Here is a 6,000-nt window from a genome sequence, read left to right as displayed (position 1 = left end):
CTCCGACTGTGCCACTGCCGCCGCTTTATTAATTTATTTGTGCCGTGAGTGACAGTCCTCCAGAAGTGATAATTGGTGCACTGTATCTTTAAAAGGTTAAAACCCTTTTCAAAAAGGCCTAGACTCATAGTGGGAAAAGACAAGAGAGGCTTTGGCTGGCTTTGGATCCAGAAAACAGCTGCTGATTAGAGTCTGCGTCTTCGGGCTGAATTTATTACATATTTTTCAGCAGCAGGGATTCTAGGAGGAAGCTTCCGTTTGGGTTTCTTGATCGTGGTTTATTTTTATTCAGAGGAATAACAGAGGAAGGATTTGTTCCGGCTGGAGCATGCTCACAACCTGCAAGATCTCCCATTATTAAACTGCCTAGTTTGGGCTTTAATATACATGTGTTTTTGTTTTTTTTTTTTTTTATTAGCGTTATTATTATTTGGCAGCGTGCACCTCTATTTTTTTTTTTTAATAATTTATTTTGAAAGGAAGCTGATCTCGTAATGAGCTTTCTCCTTCCTTACTTGAAACAGGTGCTAATGAAAGAATGCAAATAGCACCGGCTGAGCCGAACATTTCATAAAGAAGGGAACAGCCACCGACCCAAAACGGTCCGGGATCTGCCTGCCGGCACCCAGCAAAGGTAGGCACCGGGGGTTTTGGTTTGGGTGGTTTTTTTTTTTTTGTTTTTTTTTTTTTTGTTCTCTGCGTGCATATTTGCAAATAGTATATTTTTCTCCCCCCTCCCTTGCTGCGGGTGCACAACCGGACGGCGAGATTCCATTTTGCCTCCCGAAAGGTGTCAGGTTGCCACCGAGACGCTCACCCGCTGCACACCGAGTGTGCATATAGACAGACAGATATACGTGTGCGTGTGTGTACATTCCCTGGGTGGCCGGCGCTGGCTGCCGTGCCTGGCGCGATGGGCGAGCTCCCCCAGCCCGAGGTAACCTTAGCGGTGTCAATCAGCCCGCAGCCAGCCTGTAACCCTGTCCCCGCCACGCTCCCAGCTACTTTGCTGCTTGCTTCTGCTTAATTAGCCCTGGCTGTCGCATGAATTTATCGTCGCTTGACAGCAACTTCATTTTCTCCCAATGTGCATAGATTATTATTATTATTTTTTTTTTTTTTCCCTTGCTGGTGGGAGGCAGGGCTGGGGGCGGTGGGAGGCAAACGCCATGTGTGTTAGCGACGTGCAAGATCGACACGGGTGTGCAGAGGGGCACGCGCCTCCGCCGGGCACCCCGGACGCTGCGTCGGCAGAAAAATGGACATGTTGCTCCGTGGGGAGCCGCGTCCTCCCGGGGCGATGCTGGGTGCCTGTGCCGAGGCCCTGCTCCGCTTCCCATCCTGCATTTATACTCCCTGCGGAATAGAAGCAGCTGTTGCCTGATGGTACAGCGTGTATAAACATATTAAAAAAGATTAATAAATATTCCAACCCTCATTTTAACAGCTAGATCCCTGCCTATGGCTGAATCCCCTTTTGCCTGCACAAAGCCTGGGCACTGGCTTTTCTTTTGCACCCTGCCTAATTTTATTTGCACGCGCACACGGGGCTGGCACTCGGGCAGTCCTGGGATATTACCCTGGGTTTGTCCTTTGCTCGTGGTTTTCCCCCCGTGGTGGTGGGCTGCCGTGGCAGAGGCGGGGGGGGCACCCGCAGCAGCCCCTTGCAGCACCTGGCCACGGCTCTCGCTCGGGCTCCGGGTTTTCTGCCGTGTTCCCACAGCCGCGAGCCTGGGCTTGCAGCAGGGACTGCAGTGGCCTCTCCGAGGGCCAAATCCAGCCCTCGCTGGGATCAGCCAGCACCTTGGGCTGTACGAGCCTCCCAGGGCAGAAATTAGCCCTTTGTCTGGAAGTTTGTGTTTATATCTTGGTGTCTTTAAGTGTGTTTCAGCAATATATTTCTTTTCTCTGTGTGCATGCAAGATTATTTGTAGGTTTTTTGCCTCGCTGTTAAGGAAAAAGTTTACCCCAATTAATTGTGCAAGCCGAGGGTGGGCAGCACATGAAATAAAATGCTTATTTTATATAAACAACCCCTCGAGGCTTCCTAGAAAGAGAACTTGTGAGTATCTAACCTGACAGATAAAAAGTAATCAAAACTGAATATGCGGTCTGGTTTGTCCCCCCGCTTCTAAAAGAAAGTAATTTTTTAATTAGGATTTTGATATGAGGTGCATGAAGGAGAATATGTTTAAAATATGCTTTTGAGCCAGCAGTACAGGAATACTCCTCTAAGCCTGGTTTTTGGCCGGTTGCAGGGCTGTGAGCGCCTCGTGTCCCCTGCTCTGCCAGAAATGGCAAACCCAAATGCTGCTGGGTGCTGGCAACCCCCAGCCTCGTGCTGCGGGATGCAAAGAGACCGGGTGTTTTCCCCAAACCTCGTGCTCCCTCGTGCCGAGCCAGCGATGCCAGGCTTGCTCCGGGGCTGCGTGGTCCTGCAGGGACGAGACTTTCTGGTTTTCACGCCGTGCCAATGAAGGAGTGTGCCCAATGCTGCTTTTTTCTTTTCTTTTTGGAGATTGCAAATCCTACCAGCTGCAACAAAACACAGGAAGGGGAGGAAGGTTGGTCTTTATTTCTTCCTCCTTTCGGCCAGCCTGCTTGCTCGGCGGGATTTCTGCAAAGCAAATGCCATGTGGGAGCTTGCGGCTCATCTCCAGTCCCGAGCTCTCGCTCCTCTCGAGCTGGTGGAAAACGTTTTGGATGAGAAACCTCCTGAGAAAGCCCAAGCTTGGGTGGTGGCTAAGGATGGGGAGGATGGGAAGGTGGCGTTTTTCCTATCAGACCATCTCCTGTCCAGGGCGTGAGCTTCTGCACTGCTGCATCTGGGGCCATGAAACCCTTCGTGCATTGCCCAGCCCAAACCCTCCTCCTGGCAGTTTGAGCAGGACATGGTGGATCTGTACCAGAGCCAGGGTGCTTCTCTGCAGAGATGGTGGCATCTGAGTCCAGCCAGGAGTTGTTCTTTTATGAGGTCTCTAATATCTTGGGACTGGTGGGAGTTGGTGGCCCTGCATCACTCTGACTTCTATCCTTCCATCCCCTTCTGAGAAAGGGAAATGAAACTGTTGTTCTCTGAGGGACTGGAGCCTGGGTCATCCAACGGTATCATGCTTGCAAAGGATGCTGTTTGTTATTTTGCTTCAAACAGCTGTAAACCTCCTATAAATGTACATGATGTGCAAGGTCGTGGCTTTCAAATGGCTCTCCAGCATTTTGGCTCATTTCTGGTAAAAGTTGTGGCTGGCCTGTTCGATTGAGTTATGTAAATAGGGATATTTGCTGGGAATTGAGATAGCTGTTGATGGGCCAAGAAGTTTTATGGACTCCTGGAGGAGCCCACGTTCAAAGTGCTTTAAAGGCCTTCTCCTCAGGTGCACTTTCATTCTGGATTTCCACCTGGCCCTGGGCTGGTCCAGCAATTACCAGAAATCTCAGCTATCTCTTTAATGACATGGAGCTGGTGAGGAAGGGATCGGTGCCAGGAGAGCAGGAACACAATATTGACCTAAACCCATCATTTTTAATTGGACCAGCTGGGAGTGAGTCTTTCTGCCTTGTGCTGGTAGGAGCACAAACCACTCTAGGCTTGTTTAGGACTAAAAAATATCTCCTTTTTCCATGTAAAGCTAAATATCTGCAGCTGGCTCAGTTAAGGCAGATGTATAAGGTGGATTAGTATGGATGCATCAAGGAATAGTACATCCCAGCACGCTGATTTATTTGACTGTTTAAAGGTGTAAGTCGTTATCTGAAGAGGATCTTAAAAAAAAAAAAATATATATATATATATGAGAGGGCTGGTTGTTGCTTACCCATATTTAACCGTACTGCTGACCTTACTGCAAAAGGGATGTCAGAATTCATAGCCCAAATCTCTTCGTTTAGTTCTTTAAAAAGCTCCAAAACTTTTATGCCATGAATGGAAACATAGCAGCTATGTAAGTCATGGATTTGCTCAACTCTGATCTCGGTGGTTAAGTGAGGTGGGGGGAAAAAAGCAGCATGGCCTTTTTTGTTCCCATTTAACCTTTCTGCGTCTTACTTTTTCTTCTGTGTGGGAAATGGGGAGGAGGGAGGGGGAACCGTTTGGCCAAGGTCTCAGTGTGAGTCCCTGGCAGATTGAAAATACAAGTAATAAGTTTTGACTCTAAGCTCCAACTGCAGACAGCAGCGCTTGCTGGGGGTTTTTTGGGGTTTTTTTTTTTTTAGATGATTATTTTCTGGGCGGACACCGGTGCCGTAGGGAAATGCATGGGAGAAACATATTTTACTGTATAGATAACGCCTGTTGCTGGATGTGTTTTGTTGCACCGGTGATCCTTGCTGTGAGAAGCAGGAGCAACCCCAGGTCCTGGGGTGTGGGCGCTGTGCTGGGGTCTGGGCTGTTTGGAGGTGAATGCCGCAACCAGCTGCTGTTACCAATGTATGAATAATTTAACGAGGCACGTTGCATGCAGCGTGGCCAGCTTGGGCTGTCAGGGGGATGCGTGTGAAGGCCCTCGTGGCCGAGGGACACGGGATGCTGCTGGCATCCCTTGGGAGCAAAGGGAGGGGGAGCCCCAGAAATAGCTGCTGGAACGGTCCCCAGGAGGAGCCCAGCTGCTGGTCCCAGCCTGGGGCTGGTCTGGATGGGTTGTTTTGACCCAGGACGCCCTAATGACCCTGACCCTAACGATCCTGGCTGATCTGCCTCTCCCTGCAGCTGGGAGAGGAGGATCCCACAGCCCTGCTGCTCCAGGGCTACTTGCAAGCTCCCTGCATGGGAATCCCATGGGATTCGAGATCATCAGATGGGTTGCCCGCCCCTCAAACAGCCCAGATTTTCAGTGCGGTGGAGAGATTGTCTCTCGCTTGCTTCCCCTCCCATGCACCGTCTCGTCACTCTGGCAGCTCTTGATGTGGGACGCATGGGCATCTTTGAAAGGAGCTTGGGTCAATAAAATCTGGCGGAGGAGACAACCGCAGGTGGCTGGACCATCTCCTGTGCCTCTGGAGCAAGAGCCCCGGGCTGCTGCTGACTCACGGCCCTGGTTTGGGGGCTGCCAGCAAAAAGAAATGAGTAAACCCTGATGTAACAAGCGATCTGCTGAAAATAAGTCACCACAGAATTTATCATTCTGTTAAAGTGCGAGTGAGAAAGGCGAGAGCCGCTTGTGATGATGTCAGGGATGATCTCAGAATCCTTCAAAATACACCTCTGCTACAAACAAAACTTCTAACCCACTTTTTTTAGTTGCCTTTAGAGTTTAAGAATATTTTATATATCCTGGTGGGTGTTACTGCTAAATGAGGGATTTGAAATCAAAAGGTCTAGTATGTTTGAAAGAACCAAAGGAAAAATAGATAGAGGTGCAATCGGAGCTCATACGGTCTTTTAAATAAATGCTCATGTGCAAAAGAGCAGACTCCTGGGACGGGCTCAGCTGCGCAAGCATCACCCCATCCTGCCCTGGTCCCTGTAACCCTCATCCATCCTACGTCATCTGTGTTTCAAAGGCATTTCCAATCCTCACCAGACAGTTCCTCTTTGCCTGTGTATTTTAGTCCATGAAAATAAATTTATCATCCCTCATCTCTCTCCTTATGGCCCTTGCCTGATTCTGCATTGGTTATCAAAGTCATTGCAATCCTGTATGTTGCAGGCATGTTCCCACTCACCCCATTTTTGGTTGCTTTAATTCATATTTTCAAAATTTTTTTTTTTTTTTTTTTTTTTTGGTGGTCCTGGCATTACAGTGAATTTTATGGGAGAGTGAAAATTGCTGAGCCAAACAGGTTGTTTTGCTTTTAATGGCTGTTCAAAAGCAGTTTGGCCAGGTTTCTTCTGAAAACTCTTCGCTGCAGTGAATCTGTTTCTAGAAATGCCAGGACAGGGAGGGACGTCTCCAACAAGTGCAATGTCTACCTTACTGATAGTTGCATTCGATTATAACTTTGATTAATTCGTCGGACAGTAATTTTATGCAGCAGAAACAAAATCAGCTACCTGGCAAGTGA

General features: G+C 48.7%; 1 protein-coding gene across 3 annotated transcripts in view; it reads left to right on the top strand.

The window, feature by feature from the left end:
* Positions 1–483: 483 nt before the first annotated feature.
* Positions 484–6,000, top strand: part of HIVEP3 (HIVEP zinc finger 3) — a 270,230-nt gene continuing 264,713 nt past the window's right edge. For 2 of the 3 annotated variants that reach the window (XM_075774101.1, XM_075774098.1), the window contains exon 1: positions 493–634. The gene's annotated coding sequence lies outside the window, so the exon portion shown is untranslated. Of the gene's footprint in view, positions 635–6,000 lie in introns of all 3 variants that reach the window. The other variant, XM_075774102.1, reaches the window with a different exon arrangement.

The sequence above is a fragment of the Balearica regulorum genome, chromosome 22 (genome assembly GCF_011004875.1).
Source record: "Balearica regulorum gibbericeps isolate bBalReg1 chromosome 22, bBalReg1.pri, whole genome shotgun sequence".
Taxonomy (NCBI): Eukaryota; Metazoa; Chordata; class Aves; order Gruiformes; family Gruidae; genus Balearica; species Balearica regulorum.
Note: the sequence above shows the minus strand (reverse complement) of the source record. Positions and strands in the feature narration are given on the sequence as shown.